This window comes from Coptis chinensis, chromosome 7, assembly GCF_015680905.1.
Source record: "Coptis chinensis isolate HL-2020 chromosome 7, ASM1568090v1, whole genome shotgun sequence".
Taxonomy (NCBI): Eukaryota; Viridiplantae; Streptophyta; class Magnoliopsida; order Ranunculales; family Ranunculaceae; genus Coptis; species Coptis chinensis.
Genome location: NC_141462.1, coordinates 68,703,279 through 68,725,983, shown reverse-complemented (window position 1 = coordinate 68,725,983; position 22,705 = coordinate 68,703,279). Strand labels below are relative to the sequence as shown.

General features: G+C 37.8%; 2 long non-coding RNA genes across 2 annotated transcripts; one reads left to right on the top strand and one right to left on the bottom strand.

Annotated features, from left to right (window-relative positions):
* Positions 1-12,744: 12,744 nt before the first annotated feature.
* On the bottom strand, positions 12,745-20,413 carry LOC147488561 (uncharacterized). The gene is made up of 2 exons (XR_015202077.1): positions 19,882-20,413; positions 12,745-12,999 (listed from the first exon to the last, which is right to left on the bottom strand). It is a non-coding gene; the product is annotated as an uncharacterized LOC147488561 (long non-coding RNA).
* Positions 20,414-20,579: 166 nt separating this feature from the next.
* On the top strand, positions 20,580-21,777 carry LOC147488560 (uncharacterized). Its single transcript, XR_015202410.1, has 2 exons — positions 20,580-20,980; positions 21,316-21,777. It is a non-coding gene; the product is annotated as an uncharacterized LOC147488560 (long non-coding RNA).
* Positions 21,778-22,705: the final 928 nt, after the last annotated feature.

The following is a 22,705-nucleotide window of genomic DNA, read 5'->3' as shown; positions in this document are numbered from 1 at the left end:
TTCTGAGAATAAATAAGGAAACAAGACCCTTTGTACTAGATAAAAGAAGTTTGTGAGTATCTTCACTAGAAACGAGATTAGTATAACTTATAATAAATCACACATTTGTGATCTTAGTTTTTCTCTCATCCTTGCTTAAGGACAAGCAAGATGCTATTTGGGGGTGGTGATTAGCTCCCAAATGTGTGTTTTATTACCATTACATTACTGCATTACAATCCTTCTTACGCATAATGAAAAGACAACTCATAGCTTTTATTGCATTTTTCAGGTTACAAAGAAATTCAAACCACTTATCATAAAAGTTGCATCTTAGCACAAAAAGGAGCCTTAATTATGCTTATTATGAAGACTCAAAGCTTCTATGAAAAAGTGATAAAAAAGTCAAAGTCAATGGTCAAAGTCAAAAGTCAAAGGTCAAGGATTCATAACAAAGAGTTGAAAGTCAAGTCTTTAACTCAGAAGACTAGAGATAGATGTCCTTAACACAAAAGATGACTTTCTCTAAAACCTATCTTGATCAAGAAGAAATCAAAAAGAAAAAGAAAAAAGGAAAAACATAAAACAAAGGGTGAGGTGTCTCCAATTCAATAAAGAAGGGCCAATTAGTCATTTGTATAAATTAGGGGTATAAGAACTAAAAGTTAGGGAGAGAGAATGCACCTAGACTTATTCTAGTGTCATACAGGATTTAATTTCTAGTTTTTTTTCATTCATCAAGTCATTTACTTTATTGTTCTTCATTTTCAATCTTGTTATTTGTTTTTGTTATTCAATCAATCAATCATCTTTCTTTGTTGTTCTTGTTCAATCTTTTCATTTCATTTCTTCAAGTTTGTGTTTTTTCAATCATTAACAACTTAAGAATTTCAATGTTCTTCATAAACTAGTTAACCAATACAAGTCCTAAACTAAAGATTCTACCTTCCTTCTAAAACTCCCAACCATTATTCAAACTCTAAACAATCTATGGTGAACCTCACTTCAAAACACTTTGAAGACTCAACACTTAGTACAACTTCAATAGTTAGCATGGTTTCTTTGGATTTTAATTGTAATTACATAAGGGCATCTCATCTATTTGTATAAAAAAAATAAATAAATAGGGGATAATTATGTTATTTAAGTGACATTAGGGTGGTTTTCTAAATTATTAATAAAAGAGAGCTTGTTCTAATTTCAGTGAGGGAAACGGAGAATAATTAATTAAATAATTTAAGTGACATTAGGGGGGCTCTTCTAAATCTTACTACTTTAAAGAGAATGATGGGGGGGGGGGGGGGGGAGCATGTTCTAATTTTTGTGAGGGTGGTGTTTATAAATTGAGCAAATAGGCAGATTTCAGTTTGCCTACTCGATAGTGAAGAGTGGATTTCTAAAAACCTGGCTATCATATAATGTAGAGATTTCTTAATAGATAATTGGAATACACATAATTAAGCAAAACATTAGAACTTCAGTTGTGACTCTGTGAGAAATCCTACACAAATTGTATAGTGAATTAGTGATCAATCGAAAATATGTTATTGGGCAAAAAAGTGGGTCCAATTGACCTTCGTAGGAAACTCGGAGTAAGTGTCAAAAAGACCAATCTATAACAATAAGCCCAATGTTTACTCCAACCCGGCCCAATATAAATTCTAGTTACTAGGAAAAGGTTTCCTAATCTACTCAAATTCTAAATATAATTAGAAAATTCAATTCGGAAAAAATAATGTTTTCCAAATAAAACTTGAACTCGAAATAGGAATAGTGTTTAGAAAACCGGACCGGACCGGTGGTTGAACCGGGGTCCGACCGAAAATGGTAAATTTTCAGTTCAAGTCAGTTAAAACTTGTGTTTTTGGTTCGGGACCCTCGGTCTAAGCTTAAACCACGGTTGAACCGGCGAACCAATTCAGCTCTAAACCGGATCACCCTTATTATAATTTTTTTTTGTTTTTGAAAATTTGATAATGTGGGGAGTTGAACCTAGCACCTAAACAAGATAGTCCAAACTCCAAACCAACATGCTACAGTTTCTTGTATAAAAAATTCATTTTGATATATAATACCAATTAATATTGAATTAAAACATGTATTTATTCATTTTATTATTGTAATTATTAAAAAAAATGTTAAATAAACATCAATCAATCTGACCAAGTTGAACCATGGTTGAACCATTTTAACAAAAAATAAGTTCGATCACCGGTTCGGTTTTCAAAACATTGAATAGGAAGTCCAACTCTTATTTGGATTATTCAAATAAATCTCTATAAATAAGGGAACCCCGAAAAGCCTAACTCATTATATCTTTCATTAAGTTTCTTCTTCCCGATTTACTTTCTGTCGTTTCCTACTTCTGCAATCATGTCTTCCGAGTAGCCCAAGAAAGTAACACTAAAGAGTTTTGATGGTGAGGTTTTTGAAGTTGAAGAAACGGTTATCGTTCAATCTGAGACAATCAAACATCTCATTGAAGATGACTGTGCATATGATAGCATCCCACTGCCAAACATGACTGGGAAAGATGTTATCAAAGGTGGTTAAGTACTGTAAGAAACATGCTGAGGATCCTAAAGCTAAGGATGAGAAATCTGGTGGTAAGGTTGATGATGATGAGTTGAAGGTTTGGGACAAGGAGTTTGATGACTCAAGAATCTCGAATAGACAAAAAAGATGCAGAGATCTTTCACTGAGCAAGAAAAGAAGAGGATTTAGTATTGAAAAGGAGAAGAAGACAGTCAAAAAACAAGGAGAGAACTTGGGGTTTCGGGAAAATAATCTTGATTTAATAATAAAATGTAACGCCCGTATTTAAAAAATGTATTTATTTATTTATTTATTTAAAATTCGTTGAATTAGATTTGGGATATGTGGTTCTGGTTTTTGGGCCCGAGTTTGTGTTGGGCTTGGGTTTCAAACCCAAGTATATATTCGTATTGTTCTGGAGAATAGGGTTCTTAGATAATAAAATAATAAAAATGGAGGCGGCTTATTTGCTCGAGCGTTGGAGCGCGACGACTCGGACTATGATGAATTCGTAGGAGCTGTTAATACAGGTGAGTAGTTATAGTTTTTCTGTTTTCACCGTATCTACGGGTACTATACGTACATAGTTTTTCTTCCACTCAGTTTTTATCTGTTTTTCTCTGTCTTTATTTTTCTCCTCATTTTGTGAATTGTTGAACTGGTTAGAGGTTAATATTTTCAGTGCTTAACCATTGAAACATTGAAACTCTTAAGTGAACTGTTGGAACTCGAAAGAGGTCGGAAATGGCGGCGCGAACCCCAAACCTCGTCCTGTATTGTATGTTTATCATGGAACTGTTATGGTGTTGTGTGGGTATATGGTTTAGAACTGTTGTATTGTGTTGTGGATTATTGGGTAAACTGTTGGTGGTGTGGGAAGATTGTTGGTTTGATGTTGGGGTGATGTCGGGGTTGTTGATAGCTTTGAACAGCGTCAATGGAGGTCGAGTTGTTTCTATAAGTGGTGAATGATGTTGGAATCGAGTTGGTTAGTATAGTATAGTGTGGGTTTTGGTTAGGGATCAAAACCCAACTGTTTTGATGGGTGGGGAGGTGTTGTTAAAGCTTGAGTGTTCGTTAATGGCGGCCAAAAATTTACAGATCTAGTTTTGGAAAAGATTGTGAATTTAAGAATTTGAGGTTATTACTTTTATTAAAGTTGTTTGGTTTTACTTTTATTAAAGTTACTATATCAACGTATTAAAGTTGTTTGATTTAAGAATTTAGGTGTTCATATTTATACTATTTATACTATAAAAAACGTATTTAATAATAATTTGAGGTTATTACTTTTAAAAAACGTATTTGAGGCCCCAACCAAGTCATCTTCTCCATCAGCTGCTCCAGCAGCCTCCCACCACCAGCCACCAAATCGGGTTCTGGTGGTGGGAGGAGGAGGAGAACCCGATTTGGTGGCTGGTGGTGGGAGGCTACTGGAGCAGCTGATGGAGAAGACGACTTGGTTGGACTTGGGCTTGGGCTTGGGTCGGGACCAAGTGGGTCGGTTTTGTTTGGGCCCGATTCTATTTTAGTTGTTGGGCACGATTCTATTTTGTTTAGTGATGGGCCGATATTAATCTTTTTGGTTGGGGCCTGTTCTAATTTTTGTGTACATGGACCAGTTCTCTTTTATTTTTGTGGGCTGGGCCATTATTGTTTTTAAGTGGATCTGTTCCCTTTAGATATTTCTAGTTGGGCTAAATCTATTGTTGGGCCGGTTTCTAGTTTGGTTTTTATGTTGGATCTGGCTAACATTATTTGAACCTTTGGTTGAGTCATAGGCTTGGCTAGTTGGGTCCGAACCATGGCCTTAACCATGACTTTAGCCATGAGCCCATGAGCCATGCACCTTTACCTTAGCCATGACATGAACTTTGACCTTAGCCATGAACCATGGCTATGACCATGAACTGTTGAACATGGAAATGACAGTTTGACTTTGACAATGATGTGTTGACTTTGACTTTGACTTTGACCGTTGACCATTTATTGTTGACCGTTGACCGTTGAATGTTGACTTTTTCCAGATTTTCACATATTTAAGAATATGGACAAATGTAGTAATAAAATATTGTCGGATATTGTATAACTTTGTTTGTCATTATCTAATTAAGATTTGACGTGAGTAGTGTGTAAATAATATAAATATTGACACGTAACAAGAAGGGAATTCTTATAAGACTTAGATATATACGTTTTTGTGAGAATTAAATCATACATGGACTCGGATTCATGGACTTTAGTTTTGGGCTTTTTGATGGTTGATCACTTTGACCTGACTAGCGATTTGGACTCGAATAATAATGAGTGCCTTTGAGGGTGACTTGAGTTCACATAAATATATTGAACGAATAGATTTCATGATTGATTATTATTATGAGTTGCTACTTAAATGAATTGTAGTATGTATGAAGGCTTGAGATATTCCATATGGTGTAGTGCAATATATGATGGCACGTGAAATAATAAGTTTCGAGATTTGATATAGAGATATTTGGATATCGTGCAATGAATAGTATTGGCACGTGATAATGTGGATTGAATTATAACGAGAAATGTTGAGCTTCAGTACAATTAAGTATACTGGCATGAGATAGAATAAGAATTATCCTGAGATATAAAGGTATGACACATGAATAAATTACGTAACGAAAATCCTAGAACCTAGCTACCACAACTCATGTGATTTGCCTTTGTGATGGGCGTATGTGATATGATTGGCCCTTCGGGCGTTTCAGTGAATCTGAATGGCCCTTCTGGCGTAAGTAATGTGATTGGCTCTTCTGGCATTTCAATGAATCTGAATGGCCCTTCTGGCGTAAGTAATTTGATTGGCCCTTTTGGCGTTTCAGTGAATCTGAATGGCCTTTGGGCATAGCATAATAGTGGCTTGATTATTCCGTTCGCAAAATTAGAACGAGACGTGCGATATTTTATGTCGAATAATGGCAGTACTCACATAATAGCTTTCGTGTGAGGGTTACCTGGTGTGCGGCATCCCGCTTAGGGTAGTTACGCACGGAGTGGTTCATTATGTGAGGGGAGGCATGTGGATGTACATGTTCGGCATTGGGAAGCGATTGTGGTAGCCAGGGAAACTAGGTAAAACATAGATACGACGTAATTTTAGGGACACGCAATGAAAGCCTTAAATAATATAATTATGGTAATATGTTGGTTAATAATATATCTTTAAATATATGATTTAATAGAGTTTTGCAGAAGAGTGGGTCAAACTAATTACTTGTGCAGAGACGACCCACTCTGTAATTGAGCATGAAATGCGGTAAGTATAGAATATGCTTGGTTGGTTATTAGTTTAGTTAGAACCTAAGGCGCCTCAGTGGAGAAACTAAATGCCTTTGTATTATTATTGGGAAGCTAAGGCGCCTCAGTAGATAAACTACATGCCTTAATTAGAGTACTTAAGGATGTTGTATTAGTTGTTGGAAGTTAAGGCTCCTCGGTGGAGGAACTAACTGCCTTATGGATTGTGTATGTATATGTATAAGTATATGTTGTATTTTAGAGCTACTCACACCAGCATATTTATAATACTGACCCGATTTGCATGTTTGTTTATCGGGTGTGTTCATTAAATGAACATAGTTGATAAGTCTTGACATGTTTAGTGTGGAAGAAGGTTGGTTGCTGCTTGTGGTTTGCGTTAGCGTCGTATTTCAAGATAGGTTTTGTTTTCCCTTGAAGTGATATAGATTTTCAGTTGAGACAATGTTATTTGTAGTTTCATTTGTAATTTTAAATAAGGAGTTATTGAAAAGAGATTTGTAACCTAATCTTATTTGTGAATTTTTGTAATGAAGATGACTTTTGTTTGACTGAAATTTTTTTATTGGTTTTTAATTGTCCGCATATTTAAACTGTCTATGGGTTTTTGGGAGTTGAGAGTGTCACACCTCGAAGATCGAAGAGTCGGGAACAAATTCTGTTTTTCCAAATTCTGTCGAAATTCGGGGTGTGACATAAACAGTCTGTCCTCAACCAAATAAGTTAAAGGTTTACGTGTTAGTCACGTAACAACTAAGGAAATAGAAGACTAAGAATAGACAGAAAGAAAATAAGATAACTAAACTTAATGCAACACAGGCTAGAGTAGTCTAGACATCTCTTAATACTTCAGCAAGATCTTATCCTTGCTGGATAGTGCGGGCTTGATGTTCTACATCAGTCACACCTTTATGAGAAAAACACGACCTCATGTTGGCATCCGGTAGAGAGAAAGCTTCATCACCATAGAAAGGGAAAATGTCTTGCACATTAAAGGTGTTTGAGATGTTGAATGTAAAAGGAAGATCAATCACATAAGCATTATCATTGATTTTGTGTAGAACCTGGAAAGGACCGTACTTCTTCATTTTGGTCTTGTTGTAAGTGCCCACTGGAAATCATTCCTTACGCAAGTGAATCATAACAAGATCACCTTCCTCATAGGTCTTGAAACAATGATGTTTGTCAGCATCATTCTTATATTTGGCATTGGAGGCTTCAAGTCTTTGACGAACTTCATAATGGACTTGGTGAGCTTTCTTTTATAGATGATCAGCTGCAACATTAGTACCTTGTAGTTTGGGTAAAACTACAAGATCAAGCACATGACTAGGAACCTTAGAATAAACAATTTCAAAGGGAGTTTTGCCAGTGGAATGGTTTACCGAAGTATTGAAAGCGAACTCCATATGAGGTAAAAGAAGGTCCCATTGTTTAGGCTTTCCACCACACTTTGCACGTATCAAATTTCCCAAAGAGGGGTTGACAACTTTGGTCTGTCCATCTATTTGCGGATGAGAAGTACTGCTAAACTTTAAGGAAGTGTCCAAACACATCCATAAAGTTTTCCAGAAGTAGCTCAAAAACTTGGTGTCACGGTCGGAAGTAATAGATTTAGGTACGCCATGAAGACGAACAATCTTTTTGAAAAATAAAAAGGCCACATGTGAAGTATCTGAAGTCTTCTTGCAAGGAATAAAGTGTGCCATTTTGCTATACCGATCAACTACAACCATAACGGAATCAACACCTCTATGAGTATGTGGAAGACCCAAGACAAAATCCATAGAAACATCAACCCAAGGAGCATCTGGAATAGGCAACGGAAGGTAGAGACCTGTGTTTTGGGTTTGTCCTTTAGTCTGTTGACAAATAAAACACTTCCGAACATATTTATCAACATCTTTCTTCAAGGAAGGCCAGAAATAACATTCCTCAACTAACTCAATGGTCTTATCACGACCAAAATGTCCACCAAGACCACCTACATGTAACTCACGAACAATGTGTTCACGTAATGAACCTTGAACAATGTATAAGCGGTTACCTTTGAAGAGAAACCCATCTTGAATAAGAAAGTCATCAGTCCCAGAGTGCATATTGGAACACTTAGACCACAATAACTTGAAGCCATCATCATCGTCGTACAAATCCTTCAAGTAATCAAAAGCAATTATCTCATTCCTAACAGTCACAAGAAGATGAGCACGACGGCTTAAGGCATCAGCAACTTTATTATCTTTGCCACTCTTATGTTTGATAGAGAAAGTGTACTATTTATTAATAGTAGAGAGCCAATGATCATGCATGCGGTTGATCTTTGCAGAAGTCTTAAGGTACTTCAATGCTTGATGATCGGTGTTGAGAGTAAACTCTATCTGTATCAAATAAGGATGCCAATGTTTGAGAGCTTGAACTACTGCAATTAAATCCAACTCATAAGTAAACCACTTCTTTCATGCGTCTGAATTTTTCTCACTATAGTAGGCAATAGGATGGACTTCTTGTGAGAGGACAACACCAATACCAAGAAACGAAGCAACATAATCGACTTCAAAAAGCTTATTGAAATCTGGAAGTGCCAAAATAGGAGCAGTACAAAGCTTATCTTTGAGAAGATTAAAGCTTGTATCAGCGGCTTCAGTCCATTGGAAATGCACATGCTACAAACAATTAGTAAGAGGGCTAGCAATAAAGCTAAAATTTCGCACGAAGCGTCGATAGAAGGTAGCTAAGCCATGAAAACTCTGAACTGCAGAAATAGAGTTAGGAGTAGGCCAATCACAAATAGCTTGAACCTTGGAATCATCTACATGAATCCCCTTGTCAGAAATCACATAGCCCAAAAAAAGAATGCTATTGGACATGAAGGTGCACTTTTTCAAGTTCAAATAAAGAACATTCGCAAGGAGCGCAGTAAACACTTGCCTTAGATGAGAGAGATGATAGTCCAAACTGCGACTGAAAATCAAAATGTCATTGAAATAAACAATAACAAATTTATCAAGAAAGGGTTGCAAAACCTGGTTCATAAGTCGCATGAAGGTACTGGGAGCATTAGATAATCCGAATGGCATGACAAGCCACTCGTAAAGACCCTCTCTAGTCTTGAAAGCTTTTTTCCACTCATCACCAAATCGTATACGAATTTGATAAAACCTATTACGTAGGTCAAGTTTGGTTAAAATAATAGATCCATAAAGCATATCAATCATGTCATCCAACCGTGGAATGGGAAACCGATAAAGGACAATAATTCGGTTAAGAGCGCGACTGTCAATACACATACGCCATCCACCATCTTTCTTAGAAACTAAAAAGGTCGGGCAAGCACAAGGACTCTTGCTTGGTCTAAGCAAACCCTTCTGTAATAAATCATTAGCATGACCTTGCAAAATAGCATGTTCACTAGGACTCAATCGATAGTGAGGAAGATTAGGTAATGAAGTGCTAGGTAACAAATCAATATGATGTTGTATATCTCTTAGAGGCGGCAAAGAGGCAAGAAATTCAGCAGGAATTAAATAGTTAAACTCTTGCAATAAAGGTTGTACCTAAGAAGGGATGTCAACTGGAGGCTTATTAGCTTCATGAGAACTAAGAGTGTGAGTGCTGGGAGCGTGAGGACGCAAAGACAGAACCACATAATTGACCAAAAATAGGGTCTTTGGATCACTAGAAGATGGAATACTGTTTAAAGAATGAGGAGGATGCAAGGTGAACTTATTGCCATCCTTGTAAAAGATATAAGTATTCTCAAAGCAATTATGTATAGCACGAACATTATATTGCCAAGGGAGACCAAGTAAAAGGTGAGTGGCAGTCATATGAACAACATCACAGAGAATAGAATCAGAGTATTTACCCATAGAAAAGTCCACCATGCACTGTTGAGTTACCTTCGAAGAACAATCATTAGTAATCCAACCAATAGAATATGGTTAAGGGTGAATCCTGACCGGTAATTGCAACTTTTCGACCACTTCACTAGAAATAAAATTTTCAATACTACCACTGTCAACAATCAAAGTGCATATTTTCCTAGCGATAGAACACTTAGAGTGAAAGATACTATGTCGTTGAGAAGGAGAACGATTAGCAAGAAATAAAGGACGACAAATACCCATAAAGTGTTCACCAACAATATCATGAATGTCATAGGATGGCTCTTCTTCAGCATGCACATCAAAAGTTTCCTCTGTATTCTCAGTATCCATGTCAGGGGCATGATCAACATATCCAAGAACTTCTTTCTGGCGACACTGAGCAGAAGTGTGATTAGGGTCACCACACTTTAAACAACACTCTCCTCTATATTTGGCATAAGGGTTGTTATGTCTAGGATTTTGAAAAGTATTTGGTTGGTTGGTGCGATGGTTTGTTTGGTGGGAGCGAGGATTATTGGTGTTGTGTGGGGTAAATGGTGGCTGAGTAGTGGAAGGAAGTGGACTTTTGGGTGGTGGTTGTGGGCTGTTAAGTGGAGGGATGTTGGGCAAAGGCAGTAATGGTTGGTCATGTGGTGGGGTAGTGCCACGAAATGGGGGACGGTGAGAATAAGGTGGAGGGGTGAAGTTAGCATGTCGTTGGGAATAGGGGGAAGCTTCAGGTGAAGGAGTGGAGTAAGGTTGGTTATAGAAATAAGCTTGTTGGTGGTGTTGACGGTAGTAGTTGTTGGTGGTTGTACGAGTGGGTGGAGGAGAAAATTGTTCAAAAGAGCTCTCAATTTTAATGGCCATTTGAATGGTGGAAACCATAGTATGGGTAGACATAATCATACGGTTCTTAATGAGACGATTAAGTCCACCAATAAAACGAGAAATCAACTGCTCTTGACCTTCTTTCACATTATTACGAGCAATCAATGCATAAAACTCAGTAACATACTCCTCAATAGATCTAGCTCCTTGATGACAATTTTGTAACTTGGAAAATAATTGTTGTCGAAAATCTTCAGGTAAAAATTTATCACGTAACAGTTTATGCATACGACGCCAATGTCGAATTACAGGTTTACCTTCTAGCTTGCGTTCCTCCAAAAGAGAATGCCACCACGCAACAGCGGCTCCCTTAAGTTTGTAAGCAACCATCTTCACTTGCTTATCTTCTGGAACCTCCATGAATTCAAAAAAACAATCAACTTCATAAACCCAATCCAAGAATTCTTCGATGTGGAAATTGCCAGAAAAGGATGGAATATCCGCCTTGAGTTTGTACTATGGAATAGCACCATAGTTAATTCATATAGAATCTTGAGTAAGCTTTTTATGATCTTGAAAACGACGATACCAATATTTTTCAGTTTCATCATCATCACTGCCCGTATTTTTTGACAAAACTGGAGTGGTGTCTTTGTATGGTTGGTTGAGATAATTTGTAGGACGGGTGATAGATGGGGAAAGAAGTCTAGCAACATCTGGTGGAATGCTGGATTGAATAGATGCGGAAGCGTTGGGGTCTTGTTGCAAAAGGGTGGAAGGGAGGGTTTGTTCCGATGGAGATATGGGTTGTTGAAGATTAAAAGAAGACTGAATCAATTTCGTCAAACTTTCAATCTGTGATTTGATTTCCTTGAGATTTGTGTCGTGTTCTTGAAGCTTGGTATCGTTAGCGGCAATGAAAGCATCAAAACCAATTTTTAATCGACTTGTCGTGGGGAGCCATTAAACAGGAACTTTGCTCTGATACCACTTGATGACTCGAGAATCTCGAATAGACGAAAAAGATGTGGAGATCTTTCACTGAGCAAGAAAAGAAGAGGATTTAGTATTGAAAAGGAGAAGAAGACAGTCAAAAAACAAGGACAGAACTTGGGGTTTCGGGAAAATAATCTTGATTCAATAATAAATAGTCGGTTCTCAACCAAATAAGTCTACACCCGTTTATAGTTAAGGGTTTACGTGTTAGTCACGTAACAACTAAGGAAACAAAAGACTAAGAATAGACACAAAGAAAATAAGGTAACTAAACTTAATGCAAACAGGCTAGAGTAGTTTGGACATCTCTTAATACTTCAGCAAGATCTTATCCCTGCTGGATAGTGCGGGCTTGATGTTCTACATCAGAGTTTGTGAAAGTTGATCAAACAACTCTTTTTGAAATTATATTGGCGGCGAACTACTTGGACGTGAAAACTTTGTTGAACTTAACTTGTCAAACTGTTGCCGATATGATCAAAGAGAAAACACCAGAGGAGATTCGCAAGGTGTTTAATATCAAGAATGATTTTACTCCCGAAGAAGAAGCGGAAGTCAAGAAGGAAAATCAATGGGCTTTTGAGTGAAGAAGGATCGACGAAGGATATCTTTTAGTTATGCTTTCTTTTGGTTTCGTATTTTGTTAGAAGAGATGAAGCAATGTAGTAGTTGTTCACAGTGTCCTTTTTGGTTTGGACTATTCATCAATGTTTAGGTGATGATCCATATGCAATTTATGTTTTTAGAAATCTATATATAATTTCCATATCATATTTTTTTAATCTTGTCAGTAGAGTTTCATAGCTAAGTATAAATTTGATAATGTAGTAATGTAATTATATTTGGCATTCCCATAGCTGTTCGCCTGTTATCTGGTAGGGTGGTTTTCAAGAACTTACAATTCTGTCTATGGACTATATGGCTCTGCATAAGAACTTTTGTGGAGAGAAACAGAGAATTTACGGTGTTGATGATTATCTCTGACTAAGAAGTATATAACTGAAGTTGCAGACTTGGAGAACTTTATCACAATTATGGGGATACATATATATTTTTTTTTTTTTTCGATAATACCTTATATATTCATAAGCTAAATCAGTACAGGGGTAATCTTGTTTGTCAGGATACAGTGTGGTAGCTGATCCCTTTGTTGCAGTTGGGAGGCCCATTTTGCTAACTGATGAGCCTCACCATTAGACCTCCTGTTTATCCACTTAAACTTACAAAACTCAAAAGCAGAGCTTAACTTAACCACATAGTCTCTCAAGCTCTCATACAACCATGAACAAGACTAGCTATTTAAAGCCTTTATAACCTCTGAACAATCCCCTTCTATATACACTTCAGTCCACCCAAAAGCAAGAGCCAGTCCTATAGCCACCTCAGCTGCAACCATCTCTGCTTCCTCTGCTGACCTGGCTTGGAATTTCCTAGTGCCTACCCCTATCACTCTGCCTTCCGAGTCCCAAGCTATTGTTCCAGCTGCTGCCTCTCCTGAGATAACCTAAAAAGCAGCATCAAACCTTAAGTTAACATAATCATTAGGAATCTCAGGGAACATAGAGTCTAAATCATATTTAATTTGATCAAAAGTAAACTCATGGGGGTTAGAGATCTCATTCTGTTTTTTGCTTTCTGCAAAGCCATTATTACATTTGCAGGCCTCCAGCTCACTTCTTCTAAGTGTTCTTTCCCTGTTTGGAACCCTATGTTCAAACTTAGCTTCATTTCTTGTTTTCCAGATGTTGTATAGCAGATAGCAAGCCTGAACTCCTGCCTGAGATATCTGTTGGCTCTTGCTATTGCACCAACTAAGAAATTTTGTAATCCATTCTTTGGCATTATTACTACCTTTGTTTTCCATTCTCAGACCTAAGCTTGATGAGAACCACAGAAGTCTGGACCATTCACAATAAAAAAACAGATGACTATCTGTTTCCATACTCTTGTAGCACAAAGGACAGGAGAAGTCCCCCACCATTTTTCTAGAATCCAGCCTTTCCCCCATTGGCAAAGCATACATGTACACTTTCCATAGGAACAGCTGGAGATTAGCTGGGATTCTAGCTTTCCAAATGTGCTTCACAGTATGATTATTAAGGCTAGAACTCTGCCCTATATCATTATCCATCGATATGTGTTTGTAAGCAGATTTCACTATGAATTTCCCTGACTTCTCCCCACTCCAAACCATCTTATCCTTCCCTAGACCCAAAGGTCTGATTATAACTTCCTTAATTCTTGCAACTAAGAAAGGAGGAAAGAAAGGTGTGAGCTTGGCTTCATCCCATCCAGACTTATCCTCATGGAACAGGTCAGCCACATGGAGATCTTCAAGTCTGGGATCCTCCACCCCTAGTTCTCTCAGTGTCTTGGGTTTCCCATTACAGAGCACCAAGGGTCATCCATAACAGATGTGGAAGTACCACTATGGATCCCCCATATCAAACCTCCATTAATAAGATTGAAAGTTTTGTGTATGCCTTTCCAAAAGAAGGAAGCATACCCAGGTGGTTTCCATACTTCCCCAATCCAATTCTTTCCATATATACTTGCAAGGGTCTTTGTCCATATAGATTCAATATCAGTAGCTGCTTTCCAAGGAAGATTGGTTAGCATAGCTACATTTATGTCTCTCATCTTTCTAAACCCCAAACCTCCTGCAGACTTGGGTTTACATAAGTTGTCCCACCCAATGGTATGGACACTTTTTGAATTTTCAGAACCATGCCAAAAGAACTCTCTACATGCTTTATCTATTTTGTCACAGGTAGACTTGGGAAGCATATACGTAGACATAGCATAGAGAGGAGTGGCTTGTACCACAGACTGGATTAGGTTCCAACCTGTGAGAGTACCTTAGCCTTCCAGCCTTTAATCTTATTGTGGATTTTGTCCACTAAGAAGTCAAAATCCTCTGCCTTCCTTTGAGACAGCATAATAGGGATCCCTAAATACTTATCCTTTGGATCAAAAAGTCTCATTTTCCAGAACTTTTTTAACTTTATTTTGTTTCTAAACTTAATGTTCCTACTAAAGAAAATGCTTGACTTATCAAAATTAATCAGTTGCCCAGAAGCAGCACAGTAGTCTTGCAGGATGTCCTTAAGTTGACCCCCATCCTCAAGATTACCTCTAGTGAACAGGATTAAGTCATCAGCATAGAGTAGATGGGATATGGGAGGAGAAGCTCTCCTGATCTTAATCCCATGGATATTCCCCTCCTCCTCAGCTTTGGCAATCATCCTTGATAGAGCCTCAGACATAATGATAAAAAGATAGGGGATAGAGGATCCCCCTATCTGAGGCCTCTTTTAGGGATGATCTTATTAAGAGGACTCCCATTCAAAAGGACTTGAAAGGAAATAGTAGATATACATTGCTTAATCAAACTTCTCCACCTTTGGCTAAACCCCAAATTCTCAAAGATGTTATCCACTAGAGACCATTCCACTCTATCATAGGCTTTTGCCATATCCAATTTTAAAGCTACCCACCCATGCTTCTTGTCTTTCATGTTTTTCATGTGATGAAAAAGCTCACATGCCAAACCAGTATTATCCCCTATATTTCTCCCTTTTATGAAAGCCCCTTGAAAGGGAGAAACAATTTTATTTAGGTGCCTCTTTAATCTATTGGCTAAAATCTTAGAAATGACTTTGTAACAGAAATTGCAAAGACTAATAGGTCTAAAATTAGCCACAGTCTCCGGATTGTTTATCTTAGGAATAAGGGCAATATAAGTTTCATTAAACGTGGGGTTAAGCTCCCCCTTAGTAAAAAATCCTTCACAAAAGCAACAATACTGCTGCCCACAATATCCCATGTGTTTTGATAGAAACACCCTTGGAACCCATCAGGTCCAGGAGCCTTCAGGCTGCCCATCTTTTTAACAGTTCTCCAAATATCCTCATAAGTGGGAATGGCAGTAAGGCTCTCATTCTCCTTAACTGTGATAAAGGGTTTGAACAGATTTAGGATGCTATCATTTCTTTGGGGATGATCAGAGTTAAAGATATCTCTAAAGTAGGAGTTTATATTCTCCCCTACTTCAGTTCTCCCTACACTCCATCCTCCCCCTTACCTCTGTAGCTTCTCTATGCTATTTTTTCTTCTTCTGAAGATGGTTGAAAGGTGGAAAAACTTAGTATTCTTTCCACCCTCCTTCAACCAGTGAATAGTGGATTTCTGTTTCCAAAAACTTTCCTCCTTAACCAACCACTCAAACAGCTCAGTTTTTAAACCTTTTGCTGTTTCATAGTTGGATAGTGAGAAAGGTTTTTTCAACACATCTTTCAGCTCTTTATTAACTTTTTTAATATTGGTAAAGATGTTGCCAAACACTTTCTTGTTCCAAATAGAGAGATGTTGTTTTGTTATCTTATGTTTAAGGATAACATTAATATCAGGCAAGTCATGAGAAATAGATTTCCAAGCAGTATCTATAACAGGCATGCAAGTACTATCAGTGAACCACATATTATAGAATCTAAAAGGTTTTTCATGTTCTACTCTAATGTCATCCTTATCATTAAGATTTATCATGATAGACAGGTGATCAGAGCTAGCATTAACCACATTGTACACATGCATGTTAGGAAAAAGGATAACCCATGCATCAATAGCCATAGCTCTATCAAGTCTTTCTATGATGTGACTTTGAGGGGCTCTGTTATTGCTCCAAGTATACTTTGGGCCCTTAAACCCTAGGTCGATCAACCCAAGATCATTTATCAGCCCATTGAACTCCATCATACTCTTATAAAAAATACTTCTTCCCCCAATTTTTTCATTGAGAGAAGTAATGGCATTGAAATCCCCAAACAGATACCAAGGTCCAGGAATCAGGGCAGCTACATCCCTGAGCTCTAACCAAACTTTATATCTATTACATGCTAAGGGTTCCCCATAAACAAAGGAAAAAAACCAAGGTTCAGTGCAATAATAATTATTTAATTTACTTGTCACCTGGTTCCTAGTTGCCCCCAAGATATCCAGGTCCACCCCTTCTTTCCAGAGAACAGCAAGGCCCCGCCCGACCCGACCCAATTTTGGAACACGAATGCCCTTGTACTTAACCATCCTACTTATCCCTTGCATCCTTTCAATACCAACCTTTGTTTCAGACAGACATATAATATCAGGATCAAACCTACCTATTAAGTCCTTTAGATTCTGAACTGCCGTGGAGGAACTTATTCCCGGCAATTCCAGGCTTGTATCATAGTTGTCGAGGCAGCTGTTGTGGGACAGCTATCGCGAACCCTGGAGGAGACACCAGACCCCCACTGCTTCTAGGCTTTTCACTACCACTAAAGTTACTCTTACCCACAACACTTTCCTCATTATCTTTACTGAACTTACCTGAACATTCCCCCTTATGTTGTTTCTTAGCTATACAGGATCCCTTTTTCATCACCAAGGAATCATCCACAGCTATTGGCTTTGGTTGTGGGAACCTTATCTGAGTAATGCTATCCTCAGAGTCGTACCCACCTCCTTCCAAGCTTCCTGGAGCAAGATCCACAGGCATGTTCCCAATAGACACTTCCTCTTGCACCCCACCATTCTGAGAACCCAAATTAGTACCAGCCTCTTGAGAGTTATATTCTTCCCCCCATTCTGTAAACGCATCTGAGGGAATTTGATCTTTTGGGATGGAGTGACTTGAGTCAGATGGGATGGTAGAGTCCAGGGATCTATTCGAGATAGATGGTTCAGTTGATACCTTTGAATCACTTGAAATGCTAATCACTGGTGCTTCGTCAGGAATGAGCAAGTGTCCCAAACCTCTGGCTTTCAGATCATCAGCCTCTCTTTTCGCTTTTTTTTTTATTGTCTTACTACCTTCCTAATACAATATCTTTCCCATTCACCATCATCCATATTTCCAAGCTTTCTTCCAGAACTTATACTGAGCTTTCTTTTTTCCCCCACATCAACCCTTTGTATTGATTCCACACTTCGTTTAACCAACCATTTACCTTTGCCTCGAGACACCAACGTCTTACATCCCCTTCCACGTGAAGGTGTTCCAGAGAACCTGAAAGAGGGTTGTGCTGTTCCAGCTGATGGGTTGATTTGAAGCATCCCATCTCGTTTGATATTCTCAAGATATGGCATGAGTGTCTCGGAACCAGATGAGAGATCTTTTGGCGAGGCGTGCTCATCTCCAGATCTGTTTTCTATTCCCAAAGATCCACTCCTCAGAGCTAGAGCCCCTAGGCCTCCATCTGTACCTTCCAGAGAATTCGACTTGTCCACTTGGGCTTTATGTGCCCCATCTACCATATCCACCTTTTGTGTATCCAGATCCATCTCTGAAAGACCCAAGCCCCAGATAACTAAATCTTGGTCCTTAGATGTTAGCCCAAGGCCCAAACCCAGACAGTCCTCATGGACTTCTTCATTTCGAAACTCCAGGGCTTTGGCCCAAACTACCATTTGTTGGTTTCCCCCACCCTCCTTCTGGCCCTCCATGTCTGCTTCCCCAACGGCTACTGATTCAGGATTTTTCAAAACTAATCCATCCGTTCTGACTTCTGTCAGACCAGACTTGTCTTCCTCTGCCTCCCTTATCCTGTTCTCCTTCCCAACAGCCTCGCTGGCAACCCTTGGTGGAGTTGAGAAAATCCCCGCCCCTTGCCAGTGTCTTCTGCCCGGAGATCCTCTATTTCTGGCTGGGATCTGATCCAACCTTGGTTTTTGGGGGGTTCCCGAGATAGTGACTGTTGTCGGGGAGGAGGAGGCCGCTCCATTGTAAAACACATTTGCCCTCATCAAGAAAGAGAAGTTATTTTTTATATCCTTAGGGGAACCTCCCAGTTTCCTTAGCTCTGCACTGTGCTTTTCTCTTATGCTACAGAAATGCAGATCATGCCCAATACACCCGCAGAAGTAACAAAAAATGTCTAGTTTTTCGTACTTGAAAGTCACTGGAATAACTTCCCCCATCTCCGTGCAGAGCTCCATACCTTTAAGTAACCTTTCTTTAATGTCCATGCGAACTCTCACCCTCGCAACAGGTTTTTTGAATTCAGATGAGCAACAGATGTCAACCCCTTTTACTTTTCCAAGATTCATCCCAATGATCTTAGTATTCTCTTCATTTATTCAATATCTTGGGAGCCCATGAATTTGGACCCAGAAATCCACTCTGTCAAACTTCCGATCTGCTTCCAAGACTTCTGAATATTTACCTTTTTTGATGGACAAAATGAAGCCTTGGATTACCCAAGGTCAGTTCTGTTTGACATGATTATACTCATCCACATTGTCAAACACCATCTTGTAAAAACCTTTTGTAATCATTTCTATGTTTGTTTCTCCCTTTGTTTGCCAGCACCTATGTACCTCTTCCGCAAATTTTGTCAAAGCAATATGTTTTCCCCCATACAACTTCCCAACTAAAGTTGTGTGTTCTTTTGGGTCTACTACCAAGTTCTTGCAACCAATGTTAACTAGCTTTTTTTCTCTTGAGCAGAACAAGTTCTTCATATCAGCTTGGAGTTTTTCTATATTTGCTTTCTTTTGATTTTCCTGTTGTTCCTCATCCCTCACACCTCCCCTTGTACCCCTGCCATCTGTCGCCAAGTGATCCAGATAGCAGCAGCAGCCCAGGGATGGTTGGGTAACAGAAGTAGAAAGCCAAGGTGATAGAGACCAGAGGTAGAAATGGAATTATATTTTCAGAAGGAGAAGAATAGATAGAAGCAGTAGACAAGCTATTCTACCCTGACCAGAGAGATCCCTTTTTTTTTTTTTTTTTTCCAAACGAGAGGAAAAACGGAACCCCCCAGCCAGATAATGCTAGGATACTCAAACAACTAGGATTCACAGTTTGAAATTTGAAAAAGAAAGAGGGGGAAAATTAAGTAAGTAAATCAAGGAACCAAATCTGCTTTAAGCCGCAGGAGAGCTGCTATCTGGGGATACATATCAAACTTACTGTTTTTCCTTTTTAGCAATTTATATAGTAGCATTGCTGGCTTGCTGCATCAGTACATATATTAACATCGCTACTTATGGCGTAGTTCCTGGATGGAAATTGGAAGCTTTTAGATATTCAAGCAATTTCTTCCCCGACCCGTATTCTGATTTTGTACTCTTCTTTGTTGAGAAAAAAAAAAGAATCAGTTAAGGAAAGGATAGAGCATTGTTCCAAGATTTTGAGTGTCAGGATACTAAACTTAATGCTTTGTATATATGTTAATCAATGGATGAGAAAGAAAAGGCCGCAAAACATCGGATTGGCACTGAATTTTTCTGTCACACCTTAGGGAAATATTCACGCCTTAGGTTGGAAATAATCACAAAATTGGATACAAACGATATAAAAAAAAAATAAAAAAATAAAAAATTTGAGAAAAGAGTTTATACTCGGCACCTTTAAAATGGTTCAAAGTTCATTATGCAGCGTAATCAGATTTCCAACCTATAACGATGAGGTTGACAAAATTCTCAATCTCTTTCTGGACCTGTAGGAAAAAATACCCAAGAAAGTGATAATACTGAAATATGCTCACATCATTCTTATGAGATGTCACGACGATCACCACTAAAGCTGGAAAAGAAATAAAGAAATCACCAACATCATAAACGCTAGAATAGAACAAATCATCTTCCAATTCCCCAGTGATTATACTAAAAGGGCACAATGGTATCCTCTTCATCTCATTTCTACTCATCATAAACAGAATGTGTGTTACTATATAGGCCTCGGGGCTCGGGGTAAGGAAATTTAGTAAAAAGGAAACTATCACCGCAATGTTTGAAACCTTCACATGTGCCTAGGAACATACTAACGAGGCACGATCTGCTCATAATGGAATCTATTAACTCTACTAAAGCTCCGTCCAAATCTGTTTTCTCAGTGCTCCACGGGTCATTTTTAATATTAAAAGAAGAGGGCATCTAGTATGTGCAGGGTGTACTTATGCGCAGGTCTAAAAGGGCATAGATCCAGTACCTTCTCATGTAATAGACTTTCAGCTTGTGTGTATGAGTGGTCCAAATTCACTAGCTTTTTCTTTCTCGTGACCCACACTAGCTTTTCTCTTAAAAGAAAAGTGTGGAAAAAAAAAATTAAGCCAAAAATAAAATAGCATTCCTTTTCGCCCCTCTCTCTCTCATATTTTCTTCCCCAAGCGTCGCAACACTCAAGGAGTAACTACTCAATCCCTCACTGCAAATGCCCTCCTTCTTTTCTCCCACACTGTTTTCTAATCTGTTTGCCTTTTTCTCCTGATTTTTCATTTACATCGATACGCAAACATTAATGCACAAGATTATTACTCTATAAAAAAAAGGTATGTTCAATCATTCTATCCCGCTGTTTTTATTGATAGAGAATTAGAAGTGATTATAGGACAGGGATGCTCAGAGAAATTCGAAGGAATGTAATGTTGCTGTAACTTTAATTTGCATAAAACTCAAGATTTGAGCACCAGGAAATTACAATGCCATCCGTGCCTGCTCCAAAGATGGTAATTTCCTCAACTTTCATGCATATCAAGTATTCTTTAGGATTTATGTCCGGCTAAGAGATATTGCAATGATGTTCAATCATTCTAATTATGTCTAATCATTTTTAAAATATTACTCTACTATTTTTTTCATTCTTTATTAAAGGCATTTGTTTATGTGTTACCAATTTATCAATCTCTTTCAACTCCAATATTATTATCAGTTTGTTCTTCTCTTTTGTCATCACTTTACATTTATTTACAACTAATTCTCCAACATTTTTAAAAAGGGAAGTCAGTCATGGTATACGATTATTTGTGAGATATCCTTATTTATTCATATTAAATTTTTTCAGTCACAAATGAATTTTGTTACAAGGGAGGAGGCAAGAAAATCGAGATTCCTTCACCAAAGTATCCTTCAGCAGAGATACAACAAGAGGAGGATTGAGTGTCTATGTAATTAATTCTTAAATAAAAGGTCAAGATTGATTTTTAATTGTTCTACGCCTACGGTTTGTTTACATTCATGTATTGTTGTTCATGAGGATAGCACAACTACAACAACCACAAGCCAGACACATGGTTTCGCCGTTGCAAATGAGGAAGTTAATGTGTCTTTGCAAGATGAACAATTTAATGGATGTTCACATAATAGTGAAAGAGACTCAGGTATGATGAATGGGTTATGTACTATTTTTTACAGTACTCGCTAACCAGTAGATTTTCTTCCACGTTACTTTGGCAGTCACAATTGATTGAAAATGGGGAATTGTTAATTATATTTATTCAACTTATGTCCTTTTGTTCTTCTGCAATACCACTCTGCCATTGTTTTCACCCCTGTAGAACACTTTTCGAAATCCATGATTTAAAATGAGTCTAGGTGTAAGTTTGTGAAAATGCACGTAACACGTATTTATTTATGTTGTTGTTTGTGTTATATTTCTTTTGCAAATCTTACTTAGTCTATTAAATATTGATTAGTATAGTAGCTAGCAATGTATCAATCATACTATAAATAACTAGTTGATGATAATAGAAATTCCTAATCTAAATTACTCTAATGAATGCAAGTAAAAGATGTGGCAAAGTAATAATGAATATATGGTTGATTTAATTTGAGATTTAAACTATAACTAAACTAAATTAAATATTTAATTATGAATGAAGAGAGAGAATATCGTGGGAGAGATGAATCCATCAAAATCATAGAATTAGTCTAATAGATTTACCTATCATGCTTAATATAAATCACCATTAGTAACTCACCATACCTACAAACCTTATGCTCATAACCATGATGATAATATGTGGCTTTCAACATGTTTTCCATTTTTCCATCAAATACTTCTTCAATCTCCAATGATATCTTCTATCTACCAAAATTGTATTTTAAGTGCATTCAATATACAACTCTAGGTGCCATGGAAAATCCACATGTGGTATTAACTATATAAATAATTGAGGTGCCATAAATAATCTAATCATCACACTAGAACACTAAAAACTAGAATAAAAGAATTTGGGTTTGTGATATTTGGCTCTACACAATCATAAATTACCCTAAGACCTTCTAACCTCCACAAGGAGAGTTAGATCAATGGATGAATAAGAAAAACTCAATGGGGGATTTAAACTAAAACATGATAGAAGAAGAACTAAACTAAAACATAAGAAAAATGCTTCATCTCCCTCCCAAGAGAAGGGAGATTAGCTCCTCATGCTATGCTATGAACACAATAT